The 15,690-nt window shown below is 29.8% G+C and overlaps 1 protein-coding gene across 1 annotated transcript in view; it reads right to left on the reverse strand.

The window, feature by feature from the left end:
* LOC107162091 (uncharacterized) overlaps positions 1-4,103 on the reverse strand; it is a 28,935-nt gene extending 24,832 nt beyond the window's left edge. Inside the window, exon 1 of the mRNA XM_015508819.2 lies at positions 3,695-4,103. The gene's annotated coding sequence lies outside the window, so the exon portion shown is untranslated. The remainder of the gene's footprint in view (positions 1-3,694) is intronic.
* Between the last annotated feature and the right edge of the window lie 11,587 nt (positions 4,104-15,690).

The following is a 15,690-nucleotide window of genomic DNA, read 5'->3' on the forward strand; positions in this document are numbered from 1 at the left end:
ACAAACATATATATTATATATTATATTAACATAATAATATGATGTACAATATTATTATATATGTGGACGGTCGCAAACGTCGTGCGGGGCACACACATGTCGTATAATATATATTTATTATATCATGTACCGTGTGCATATATGGCAAAAGAAAAAACATTATGGACGTTGTACAGGGTGGTTCACCAAGTATGATCAACCCTATTTCTCCTTTAATAATGAATTTATTTAAACTCTGATTTTTCGATTTTTCGATATAGTCCCCCTTAAGATCATATTTTCAAATTCTTAGAATTGTTTTGCATCTCTTAAGGAGGATGATTTTGAACGTCAAAGTTTTCAGAAAATCTATCGGCCAAATAATTTACAGTCATATAGTTTTCATTTGAGAAACAGAAATTTTACACTTCACATAACACGTCTCGTAGTATGCAGAAAGTATCGTATTTAAGTATATATATATATATATATTATATTTAAATATTTCCAAAATCAGATTAAACTATTGCATTAAATACAAACTATTACAATACAATTATATATATTGCATTAATGAAGAAAAAAAGGGGTGAGAATGCTTGTTGGACCACCCTGTTAAATAAAAATAAATAAATAAATTTATATATACATGTATAACCTACAGAGTAAAAACACGTGTGACACATTTATTTGGACCATTTTTATTGCGGCGATCTTGTGTATCTGCTGTATACATATTGTACAATGTTGGTCTCAATATTCACATGTGGACAATATTAATATAATAATAATATTATAATGTTATAGCAGTATAGTTGCAGTGTGCGGACGTGCGAGGGCGTTTTTTTCTGCTGCACTATAAAGGTACATAGTCGCCCTCATAAAAATACGATGCGCTTGGCAATGTCGTCTGATACTATCGAAGACACGACGCAAATAATATATTATTTCGACGATTTTCCGGAGGGGGGAAGGGTGTATGTGGTGGATATTCGATATTATAATATTCGTGTGGGTGCATAAATAATATGCGGGAAATTCGGAAAAATAATAAGAGCGCACAGCTGCGGCTGATTTATATTATAGTGATCCTTGCCTTCTCAATAATAATAATTATTTTACCATCGTTTGGATGTTGTGTACGATGACGGTGTATATACTATATCATAATAATTATATTAGTATGATATATTTTATAATCGCCAAATTTATTATGACGTTTCTTTGTGTTGAATATTTTTATGGGCGCGGTAATTATACTGGTTTGTTGTTTTTTTTTTTATCCCGTGCCTCGATCCGATCTGTAGATGATTATTTTTTCCCGCGGACGAATTCGACAATAAATTTTATATACATATACGATGACTCTCCGCGGTCCGAACTAGTCGTTTTGCGCACGCATCTCCCCCAACAGTCCTACCTATAACAATATTGATATATTTGCGTACGTATGTTAAATATTATTATTATCCTATCGTAATACGTTAACCCCCAGGGTATAGCAGATAAAACGGAATATTTAAAATACTTTTTTTCACTTTTTTTACCCCCTCGATTTATAGACTATCGACTCCCTAACCTAACCTATTGTGTACGTGGAAAATAAACGCCATGGACGTGCCCTGACGTTATAATAATTATATTGTTGTGATTGTTATTTAGAACCATCGAGTCAAAGTCATCGTTGTCATCGCCGTGGTCGGAGCGTGTTAATAAAAGAATTAATTAGAATAATAATATAATCATATTATATGATTCAGATCTTTTAAAAATAAAATAATATTGTCATATGCTCGGTTCTGTTTCAGCCGTTTCAGGATATTTGATATATTATAAATATTATGATGGCTATACAATGGATAGTCCAGTGTAAGCGCCTCCCTCACCACATTCATTACGTTCAATTTCAATAAAATCAAAATTTAACTATTTTAAAAATAATTTATTTAGCCCATGGTATTCTACTCAGAACTTGCATCGCGTATATTTGCAGGTAATATTACACTGACGTAATACCTATAGATTTATTTTATATACATAATTCAAGGCGCGTTTTAAGATCAGCGAAACAAAATAATGGCGATATTTAAGACATCACGTCATCATCGTCGTCGATAGCGGTTGAATATATTGTTAGTGTCTAAATTCTAAATATTATAATATTATGCTTATAGACCTCGGCAGGTATAATTAATCGCGTTGCCGTTTAACCTCGACGTTTTAATGTTATTATTATAACCGTTTCGTCCGGGTGATAAAACGCCATTTTATCTACACGAACGGACTTTTCCCCTTAATTATACCACTGATGTATATATATATATATATATAAATCTGATATTGTCTAAAGCTCGTGTAATATTCGATATATAATATTATTATTGTGCAACGCGTAGTGATTAACAACAACTACATAGTAGGTACGTTACAGTGCTGCTGTGTTTCATTGAAAAATATTTTATATTATTTTATCATAAATATTATATAATTATATAACATATACGAGATACGACTTGGCCGCATATTTTAATATTATCTCTGATCGATTATGAACGTATAGTGTGATGTATATTTATATCGGGGAAAATAACACGAGCGCGCACAAAGTCTGATCGGCGCGTGATGCGGCGAGTAAAATAATAATATATATATCATTATTACGACGACGTAGGCACATTGGTTAAATATTTTTTACGTACACGGTTTACAGTGTGTGCAGACTACTGCTCGAATGCTGCAGAGACATACCCATGATGGGGTTATATGAATTCAAAGATGAATGCAAAGGTGCAGCGCGTGATTCGACAGCATCCGGTAGATTTATACATACAAATCTACAGTCCGGAGATGCACCACCCTTAGGTACGAACTTATCCATCTATACCTATCAATTTACCTGTCAACAATGTCATATGTCTCTCAGTTCGGATAAACGTCCGTAATGGAAAACCCGTTGACAATAAACTGCTGCACCTGCAATCTCCCCCACGGAGGATAACACATAATTATGTTCAATAAATTAATGTACGCAACCACCACCATATTGTCATTAAAATAATATATTATTATCATAAATTAATATCGTAATATCATCACTGCAGTTGTGCACGCATAGGATTTTTTTACCGAGAGGGTTGTGCTCATGATAATTATAGTTTTCCCGAAATTACACAATTATAATACTACTGCAGCTATTAACTCAAATATATATTTATGTGTATACAGCGAGAGAGAGAGAGAGAGAGAGAGGAAAAGCACGTTTTGCAGAAATATGTTTTCATCGAGTAAATCATTTTTTTGGAGGAGGGGAGTTGTGAGTCCCTTAACCCACCCCTCATGTGTTTACAACTCAAGTCGTATATCGTTTACTGTCATGTATGTAAAATAATAATAATGATAATCTTCATATACCAAAACATAATAAAACCATACTGTATAATGTTAATCGTAAATTAATAATAATCGCTTATAAGTTGTGCTAAAGAATTTTTAAGTTCGCACAAGTCATCACGGACAAGACGAAAAATTTAGAACCTATGTTAAAAAAAAAAAATACGGATTTATGTGATTTCGTATAAATAATTCGCAATAAATCGAACATTGTCATATTTTTAACATAATATTGTAAATAACATGTCACCGATGGCGATGAGTAAAATAATTATGATATTAAACGTTAATATAAACATTGTACGGCTGCGATGACGGTACGTACCTTGATGTGAGTGTGTGTGGATTAACTGTCGGTGTGAAACGCGTGTGCAGAACAGACGTGGACCGGTATACGTCGGTCTTCGAGCGGTACGGCGGCGGACTGAGTATACGCGGCGGAGCGTGTGTGTGATGGTTCCTGCGTCGTCGGGAGATTTTTGTAGTACACGATCGTATAGCAACGACAGTACGCTGTTCTACGGTACAATATAATGCTGTGCGCGAGACTTGTGATCGGAGGTGGTATTATTGTTTATTATTTATTTCGTCATGCGCGTCAGAGAGCGGTCGGCGGCGGCGGCCGGGCGTGTTGCGCGCGCGTGTGCGAGGGAGTGCGCGCGTGATCCTACGTATGGCGAGCGTGTAGTTGTAAGCGGGGTGAACAAGCGGCTGCGGCGGCTGTTGTATGGTCTTGCGCTGGACGACTGGCGTACGTACACTGAACGGCGGCGCGCACGCTGTGCGGGGCTATAAGGGGCCTCCGCCGCTCACAGGCTCCATATTGATTTAATGCGCTCCAGGCGCGCCGCGGCAGTCCCACCTAATCCCGTGAACGAAACACCGTGTGTCGTCGTCGTCGTCGTCGGATGGTTTATTATTATTATTATTATTTTCTCTCGTTGTCCCGCGCGCATTATACTTGCACCCCACCATCGCCACCTAGCTCGATCTCTATCTATTTGTCTCTCGGTGCAGTCTCATTCACTCGCTCTATCCTTGCACAGCTCACTCTATCTTTTTCTCACCTCTTATCCTTTTCTCTCTGTCGGTCGTTATTTCACTTTTTCCTTATACAATATTTTTTTCCATCGTTGGATTTATTCTTCGTTTGGATGCTGCGGCGGCGGCGACCGGTCGTTTCGTCTTTTCGGACCGGTGAACAACGGCGACAACGACGGCAGAAAAAAAAACAACCCCACCTCACCCGCCGCTGCCGATTCACCCTCGTTGTGATGCTTGTATCGCTGAAAAGACGTTTAATATAATATATTGAAATTTGTAGTATGTAAGTGTACCTATACTGCAGACGTACGTGCGCGATCGGCGCGTATATAATAATTATAATATATTATTATCGAAAAAACCATTATGGGTTGTATGTATAATCCGATAAATATAAAAATAATCTAAAAATATATTATCGTAGGTAGGTACATACCTAACCTATAAATATGAATTTATTACAAAAATAAAAATATTATGTGTATTTGCTCAGATAAGCATATATTACATAATAGGTACGTAGTAGTGCAATTAAACAGTGGCGGATCTAATGGGAAAAAGACCCAATCCTCTACAAACGCTATATATACCTATGACTTTAGAAAGGACGTAGTAAAATAATAACTTTTGAGGGTTATAGAGGGCAAAATGCTTTTATTTTTTTAATAATAAATATATCAAGTTTAATATTATATAGGTACGATACAATTATATGATTAAATTTTAAACAAATAAAAGTATATAATATATATGGATTAATTAGACACCTACCCGCTAAACGCTTTTTTACAATTTTTTTTTTCAAAAATTTAAATTGCCAAAGTTATATTTAAAAAAAAGAGGGTAAGTCGTGTATGTCGCTCTGCTGTACAGTAGGTTACAAGTGGGTTATTATAATAGATGGAATTAAATTTGAATCCAATGATATTATATCACTGTATACAAAAAACGATTCTGAGCGAAGACGGTTTATCTGTCTAGGATATATTATAGATTATTAAAAATTTTCAAATCTTAGATTTAAAAAGAAAATTTTTTATGAATTTCCAGTTTGAAATAATTTGCGAATTTTCGTGATTTTTACATATGTTGTCAAAATTCAAACTTTGAATGCTTGTAAAAAAATAAATTGTGACTACGCATTTCTTTTATTTTTCAATTTTTATTGTAAAAATATATTATGAGCCTTGTATTAAATTTTCAAATCTTAGATATAAAAAGAAAATTTTTTATAAATTTCTAGCTTAAAATAATTTCTGAATTTTCGTGATTTTTACATAATATGTTGTCAAAACTCAAACTTTGAATGCTTAAAAAAAAAAATTGTGACTATGTATTCCTTTTATTTTGCAACTGCTATTGTAAAAATATGTTAGGAGCCTTGTATTAAATTTTCAAATCTTAGAATTAAAAAGGAAAACTTTTATGAATTTATATCTAAGATAATTTGAACATTGCTGTAATTTTTACGTATTTAGTCAAAATTTGAACTTTAAATGCTTATAAAAAAAAATTGTGACTATATATTTCTTTTATTTTTTCAATTGCTATTGTAAAAATATATAATGAGCCTTGTATTAAATTTTCAAATCTTAGATATAAAAGGAAAATTTTTTATGAATTTCTAGCATAAAATAATTTACGAATTTTCGTGATTTTCGTGATTTTTACATAATATGTTGTCAAAACTCAAACTTTGAATGCTTAAAAAAAAAAATTGTGACTATGTATTTATTTTATTTTTCAACTTCTATTGTAAAAATATGTTAGGAGCCTTGTATTAAATTTCAGTCAAAATTTCAAGTATCTGCGGTAATTTGTTTTAGAGTTACAACAAAATAAGGAAATCGCTAAAAGTGAAAATCCAATGTTGTAAAAATTTAAATTTAAAATGCTCATAAAAATTTAATTTGAATTTCTGGTGGAATTTTTATCTGTGATAAAGATTGAAAAACTTGTAAGGAATTTTGTATTAAATTTTTAAATCTTAGATTTAAAACGAAAATTTTTTATGAAATTCTAGCTTAAAATAATTTGTGAATTTTCGTGATTTTTACGTATTTTGTCAAAATTCAAACTTTGAATGCTTATAAAAAAAAATTGTGACTATGAATTTCTTTTATTTTTCAACTGCTATTGTAACAATATGTTAAGAGCCTTGTATTAAATTTTCAAGCTTTACAGTTACTTTTGTAAGACCTTTTAGACCATGTACCGTCTGCTACAACCGTAATTAGTGGTATTCCATTTTCATTTACGTTATTTTCTTCCACTGCAAGTCTAGCCTCTTCTTTACCAGCCATTTCCATTGCTTCTATAGCTGTGTTCTCGGTATGTTTAATTAAGTCATTATGAATTTTTTGATATAACGGATTACTCATATTAGGCATATTTAAAAAAGCTGAAAATGTGTCTAGTTGTGTATACCCTTGTCCAGTATTTACGATTGCAGCCACCATTGCCGAATTTACAGGCATACTAGCACGATCTTCATTTGTAATTATTTCTTGTTTGTTACAAAAATTACACATAAAAACGAATTCAGAAAAAAATCCATTTCTGATTTCTTTTACCAAAATTAAGTTTTTGAAAGTACAATCGAATGGGTGGTGGTCAATATTTTTAATGGCATCAAATAAAAACATTATATCAACTAAACGGCGACCACTACATTTCACCCTTTAAAAATTAAAAATTATTTTTTAATTTTAATTTTCAATTTTATAAAATTAAAAGTTTTAAAAAAAAGTGCTGGACACTTACTCGACAGGTCTTATATTATTTAATGATTTTTCGCCGGTATTAGAATTTATATTTTCTCTTTCAGCCTGAATCTGCGTTCGATTATCATGTCTGTTATACAAATATAATGTAAATTATGCGTCATTTTTTACAACTTATTGTAGTTTATAATACATACTTTTGTAAGTAATTGCTACAAATAATTTCATCACCAACAGCAACCGGTGCACCTAAATCTGAAACCTGATAAAATAGATTATAATGATTTGTTCATGAAAGTTAATGGAATTAAAATATACCAAATTAGTAAACTTTAGTAGGAACTTTAGTACTTACCTGGTGATCAATTATTGGGTTTTCTTTTATTTTAATAAAATTTTTTAACTTTTGCTTTTTAGATTTAATTGTTTTACTTAAATACCGACGTTTTTCGTCCCGTATCTATAATCTTTGTTATTCATTTTTTTATGAGAACTTGGAATAATAAAAATATAACCAATATCTAAAGCACTGATACTAATACACTAATAATGCACTGAAACTAAACTTTAGATGGAGCGCCGGTAAGTTCTAACTACTAAGTGTCGACTAAATCCATAGATAACTTCGGGCATAATCGTACAGTAGGTATATTGTGTAAACTCATTACAGTAAAGATACCAAATTATAAATATATTGCAATTCATTTGAATTCATTATAAGTCTATTTAGGAATTATATTAGGTACGCTGGCAGCTCGCGTTGCGCGCCGGTATCAAACGTTTCCGGGAAACAATTTATGGCCCGCACGCGCATGCACAAGTCTTTACATTTGATGAAATAAAATATTTTGTTCCGACGAGGAAACAATTTCAATCAATGAAGACCTAAAAGCCTGACAAAAATACGTCAACTCAAAATGATCATATTTTAATTCTGTAAAAATATTTGTACTTGTCGTTGTGTTTTTTAGGTTATTGCGGAAGTCAATTTTAGAATAACTGTTTAACATTCTTAAAAAAGGCACTTAAGTAAATCTAAAAATTAAAAAAAAATTTAGAAACTCAAATAAAATTTAAAAACAATTTTTTAAAAAATATCAAAAATCGATTTCCATAATAACCTAGAAAAAAGGTCGATCAACTCAGATCTTTTTACAGAATTAAAATATGATCATTTTAAGTATGCGTAATCTTGTCAGGCTTTTAGGTCTAAAACGTGAAATAAATATGCTGCTTCCAATCGCCTTAAGTGAAGTATATTTAATTATAGGTACGCTATCACATTCCTGCGAGCAGTTCTATACCCTAAACAGATATCACTTAACACATTACTGTGAACTTAATATTATACAGTTTACGAGTAGGTACTCTCGGCGTACTCCACCTAAGCTACTTACTAACTGTAATTTAATATTACATGAATATAACACAGCGGTTACAAGTCCGATCTTTGGGTACTAACTGTTATATTTTCTAGTAATGTACATCTATATACGCATACTCATCAATCATCAGACTTATAATACCTTTATACCTATATTGTTACACGCACACGCGCGCGCGCGCGCACACACACACACACACACACACACACACACATTATCATGTGCATTATATACGTATCCATAGAGCATTTATTATATATTATTATTAATATTATCATGCATTATATTGTCGTAGCGTGTGACTCTCATAAATTCCACCTTTATGACATTTTTCTGCAAAATTGCATTTTCTTATATTACATTATATAGTAGAATAACACCTCGCGATTTTCTAACAGTAGATCTCCAGCCGTTCTATAACGATATCATTGGTTCATATTATATTATTCATGTATATTATTTAACGCATTAATCACGTAGCGTAGAATATAGCGCGATTGAAAACGTTCTACAAACATCTTTGTTTTTAACACGTTATTTTAATATTTCCGGGTGTGTGTAATATTATATATATATATATTGTCATAATGTTTAATTGCGAAACATGTTCAGCGTCTTTTACGCGAAAAGATAATTTAAATAGACATAAAAAGAAACATGCGGGCATACGATTTTCGTGCACTATGTGTACTGCGATATTTACCAACAAATCAAATCGTACTCGTCATATGAAAAATATTCATCGTAAGTATATAATATATTTAATTAAATATTTTTACAATAATTTAATTATTTTACAAAGGAATCAACTCCACAAATAATATAATTGAAGTAGTTTCTCAAATTCACGTACCTAATGAACATGCTGGACCATCAAATCAAAATAATGAATGCTCTAATGCGATAACCGATGATTTAGAATGCGACGATCATATATGTATGGCTGCCTTGGATGCATTTGAAAATGAACGGGATACTGCACAAGGTTAGTTTTAAACTCTTATTAAACATCATGTTATAATTAATTTAGATATGTATACAATTTTATGTTATTATACGACATGTTAGTATTATAAATAATTCAGATATATTTGCAATTTTAGGTTATTATACGAACATGGGTAATAAACGTAAACATACTGAAAATACTTATACCGCCGTAAAAGCAAAAACAATTCAACACTCAGTCACTATGGACGTCACTGATGAAATGTATTTATTAGACACTAATCCAGTTATAAAGTATTTATTATTGACTAAAAAAAAAGAAAAACAGTTTTGGGTTAATGATATTTTTGAAGAGAGGGAAAAATTTGGAGAATTTCACACACTTTTCCCCAAGCTTTTAGCTCAACCGATTACATTTTTCGAGTACATGCGAATGTCTCCTAGTACTTTTTATTATATTTTAGAAAAAATTCAACCTTTTTTAGAAAAACAATCAAATTTTAGGAAATGCATTAAACCTGCGGAAAAATTAACAGTTACTTTGAGGTAAGTGCTACAAATAAAATGAAATATTATAACCTTTAAATACATTAAATAATATGTTTCATTCTTTTTTTTTTTAATGTTTATGTAATTAAAACTTATGTGTTAAGTATGTTTTGTACTTTAGAAAAATTAATAAAAAATAAAAAACTGGCTATCAACCTTTTTGTAAAAAATTAAAATACATTAAAAATATTCCACTGTTAATGGATTGAAAATCCTTTTAAAAAAAAATCTTAAGTAAAATATGTTGAAATAATAAAAAAGAAATTGTACAACTTGTATAAGGTGTGAAACTTTGTTAGACAAATTAAATCTAATAAAACATTATAAGTACATCTTGAATGTATTTTAATAATATATTTATTGTTGTGTCCATGGTGTAAATGAACTAAGATCAGTAGCTGTCTGTGAGCCCGTACTGTGCTGTCCGCTAGATACATACTGCATGTTGTAGGTTTCATTTAAGTTTGTTAGTGTGTCAGACTGACTTTGAACATAAGAATTGAATGGCTTTGACGTGCAAGTAGACAAGTAGATGGTCTTGTAGAGTTTTCATAAATATCACGGCGTTCCTCTTCTTCCATAAGTACTTGTTGCAATTTAATTCTTACTGATAATTTTCTCTGTTTTGGTATATCTTTGAGATGTGGTAACAAACTCATTAAAAAATGAAAATCTTCATCATCCTTGTAATTATCACTATTTTTTGAATTATTTTTATTAGTATCGAACCGTTTAAGTTTTTGTTTTTCAATTTCTATTAAATCTGCTATCGGATCATTTTTTATTTTTTTTCTCTTCATTGATGTTTGTGAATTTGAATAGACTGCAGAAGACAGATCGGGATTTACAACTGATTCATCGAGACGATCTTGATCTTGATCAATCTGTTCTTCTTCAGATACTATATTGTTGAACAAACTTATTTCAGATGATGATAGCCCTTCTTCGTGTGTTTCTTTTTGAATGTTACAAACCCTTTTTCTGGGCATTAAAGTGTCTTTTAAAAAGGTCATATTTTCGTAAAATTTCCATTGTGATGATAAAACATCAGGTGTCCCATCGCCAGTATTACGTTTTTCTTTGTTGCACTCTTTTCGAAAAGTGTCTCTTAAATTTTGCCATTTAGCTTTTAAAGTTTCGCCAAAAATTATAATAATGATAATGCCAAAACAAAAGTAATAATTATAATTATAATACAGTATCATAATAAATTTAATTTGAATTTCTGGTGGAATTTTTATCTGTGATAAAGATTGAAAAACTTGTAAGGAATTTTGTATTAAATTTTAAAATCTTAGATTTAAAACGAAATTTTTTTATGAATTTCTAGCTTAAAATAATTTGTGAATTTTCGTGATTTTTACGTATTTTGTCAAAATTCAAACTTTGAATGCTTATAAAAAAAAATTGTGACTATGAATTTCTTTTATTTTTCAACTGCTATTGTAACAATATGTTAAGAGCCTTGTATTAAATTTTCAAGCTTTTCTGCCTAACAAATAAATTTTTATCGATATTAATTTTAAAAAAACTAATAATGATCGAAAATTTGAAATGCTTATGAATAGTTCAACTTAAGTCGAAATTTTTTGAAAATTGCATGATGGATAGAATATACTTATATAAACATTAGGTGAAAATTTCATGTATCTATGGTCATTCGTTTTAAAGTTACATCAAAAACCAAAATCGATTTTGTCGAAAAATGAGTGTGCGTAAAATTTCCCGTTTTTCCCTTAATTTTTAGTTTGTTTTTCTCAATTATTTAGAAAAGTATTAAGAATTTTTTACTTTTGACCCCCCAAAGTACCAACTAGATTCACTTTCTGATCGAACGAGGTACTGAAGTCAAAAATCGAAGCATTTTTACTGCCCCAAAACGTGATGACAGACACAAAAAAAAAAAAAAACACACATCATGGTAAAATCAATACATTCATCGCTCCGCTCAAAATCTAAAATAAAATAAAAAAATAACTACATCACATTTTCGTGTTGTAATTTAGGAAAAATGGTTTATTTTTTTGGAATTTTTAAGTTGTTTATTTTTTTGAAAAGTGACATATTTATTTTTTTACTTTTTTATTTTTTTATTATTGTTTAGGCATCAACAACGAGATTATTAGCCTTAAGTTTTTAAGTATAATATGTATTATGTACAAAAATATAATATTATGATATATTAAATATAATAATATATTTACTTCTTTAAGTCGTGTAGCTTGTGTTAAAGTAGAGAGTTAGCTTTTGACAATCTCAATTTTAAATATGAAAAATCAATTAACAGGAAAGAAAGATTACAGTTAAGAGAGTTTAAGACTATCGAAATAAGTTTAAGTTTAAGTTAAGTGGAAAAAAAATATCAATAATAACTTTTTTCAGAGTAAAGAAATCTTTGAAATTTAATACAATGTTCCTCATATACATTATTCTAAATTAATATACTAAAATATCAAAAACAAAATAGCACAACTTATTGTTTTACAATTTTATCAAAGATTCAAATTTTTGGTATATTATTTTGTCAATATATAAATTTTTTTCCAAATTTTCTAGACATTTAAACTTTATAAGTAAAAAATTTGTTCCTATATAATTTTTGGTATAACTCGTAACAGATGACTGTTGTAGATACATGAAATTTTCACTAACTGTATTTACATTATATTTATAACTTTCTATACACAATACAAATTTTCAAAGTATTTTGACATTTGCTGTTTACGGACTTTTTCAATTATTTTTAGGTTTCTTTCAACTGGAATGTCATATAGGTCCTTAGCATTTTCTTTTCGTATGGCTCATATACAATTGGAGAAATTATTTATGATACGTGCAATATTATTTGGAAACTTTTTGCTAACATTCACATGCCATTCCCTACTACAGATATGTTTTACAAAATTGCTCAAGACTTTGAGATGCTATGGAACTTTCCTAATTGTGTGGGCTGTATTGACGGCAAGCATATTCGTATAAAATGCCCAAAGAACACTGGTTCCATGTTCTATAATTATAAGCACTATTTTTCTATCCATCTACAGGGAATATGCGATGCTAAATATAAATTCATTGCTATAGATGTTGGAGCATACGGAAGACAAAGCGATAGTGGAGTTTTCACAGCATGTAATATTTATGAGCATTTGGAGGGAAATACATTTAACTTGCCACCAAAAAAAACACTACCTCATTCAACTTTTCTTATGCCATTTGTATTATTGGGTGATCAAGGATACCCATTAAAAGAATACCTAATGAGACCTTATCCTTTTGATAATAATTTGGACAAAACAAAAGAAATTTTCAACTACCGCTTAAGTCGTGCTAGACGAATGATCGAATGAACTTTTGACCCCCCAAAGTACCAACTAGATTCACTTTCTGATCGAACGAGGTACTGAAGTCAAAAATCGAAGCATTTTTACTGCCCCTAATGAGACCTTATCCTTTTGATAATAATTTGGACAAAACAAAAGACATTTTCAACTACCGCTTAAGTCGTGCTAGACGAATGATCGAATGAACTTTTGGTATTTTAGTATCAAAATGGAGGTGTTTAAAAACTGAAGTACAAATTGATCCAAAACATGTTGACACAATCTTAAAGACCATTTGTTTGATTCATAATATTATTATAGACCAAGAAGGTGTAGACGAAACATTAATTTCAAAAATAAACCAGAACTTAACAAATCCAGATTTAGTTCACAATAATACATCAAGACGTAACAATCGTTCAAAACAAGAAGCGTATACTATACGAGATAAATTTAAAGAATATTTAAATGATATTGGTGCTGTCAGTTTTCAGGATTACAGAAAAAAAAAAAAAATGTTAATTTTAGTTATGTATTTTTGTAGATTATATATTCTATCACTTATTCAATACTCATTCAACTTATTCAAACCTTAACTAAATTACCTATGTATTTACATTTTACAAATTGTATAACAAAATACTGTATAATAATTAATAATCATAATATTAAATGTATTATATTATTATGAATTAAATACAGTTGTCATGTATATAAATTGTAATTGTATAAATAAATATTGATTTAATACGTACTTTTGACTCCCATTTCTACAGAAATTTCATTCCACAACTTTTTACAAACGTCTCTGTTGTGGTAACATATTTTGATTTGATGTTCCACAAACGCTCTTTTTCAAATACTAAATTGATTAATTTTTCACAGTCAACCATATTTACGGCAGAATAATGAAATTTAAAATAATTCAAAATAGTATTAACAAACTATGACAAGTTACTTAACTTAATAATGTCGTAGGTAGTTGAGTAGACAGTATTGAGTTTAAAGTATTATATTAATATGTAATCGTACTACTGGGGCCCAATTCTTGAAATCATTCGACTATTTGTCGAATGCGATATAACCGTTTATCGCACAAAAAAAAAAAAAAAAAAAAACACACATCATGGTAAAATCAATAAAAAAAATAATAGTTAATCACACAGTACGACTGTAATAGCTTATACCTATATTGGCTATATTTAATTGTAAAGCATTTATATCCGATGTAATTAGTATAAATCTGCTTCGATTGATAAAATTAGAATTTATTGTTTGAAAATACTCGTATTTCATCTTATAAACTTCTTTAAAAAAAAAACAATTTGGATTTTATATTTCTAACTTTATATTTTATAATTTTATACAAGTTTTGTAGCTTAATCTGATTTTATAATATTATATAAAATTAATTATTTTTATTTTATGTTAAAAAAAATATATATATATAATATACTAACCGATATTGTTTCATTAAATATTTTGTATGTATATTTTATAGAGTAAATCAGTTTTCCGGCTTACCCAGAAAAAAAATTCTAGTTATGCCATTGGGTTTGGGACTTTTGGTAGTTATATCTTAAAATTCATAACTAATGTAACTCTTAAGTTTTGTTTTAAGATACAAATATTATATTTATATTGAAAGAGAACTTTTAGAAAACAATACCTACATTGAAAACCGAATTCAAAAAATGTATTAACATTTTAGGTAATTGATTTTATATTGCTGTTTTATGTTCTTGTATTGTCAACTACATTTATTATTTATGATCATTACAATCTTAGGTGGTAGCCAGTAGGTATAACTACTATAGTAGTATATATTACATATTATACACATTGAAAATTAATACATATAATATAATATATATTGTATACCCCACACCGAGATTTAATTACTGATTAATTAATTTGGAAGTTATCATATAATTTGGAAATTATCATGGAAGAAATATGTAAAACCCCGGCATTAAATACTAATACTATAGACGTTCAAAGAATAAGCAAAATTATTTATGAAAAACCTAAGAAAATTCTTCCTGCTAATCCTAATGACCTTGCGGGAGTACATAAAGTTTTAGACGATATGAAACCAGTGACAAAAGAAGGTGAGCCTTTTTTATTATTAAATGATATAGAAAAAATGTGGTTATATTTTCTTGTAACACAAATTTAAAGTTACTATCTGAAATAGATACAATATATATGGATGGTACATTTAAATTTTGTCCTCGATTTTTTACACAAATGTTTACCATTCATATACTTAAAAATGGTCATTATTGTCGCGGTCGTTATCGCAACGACCGCGGCGTCTATATCGACGTCCGCGAGATCGCGACCGACAAC

Source organism: Diuraphis noxia, unplaced genomic scaffold (assembly GCF_037042655.1).
Source record: "Diuraphis noxia isolate RWA-SAM2 unplaced genomic scaffold, SU_Dnox_SAM2 contig0003, whole genome shotgun sequence".
In the NCBI taxonomy this organism is placed as follows: Eukaryota; Metazoa; Arthropoda; class Insecta; order Hemiptera; family Aphididae; genus Diuraphis; species Diuraphis noxia.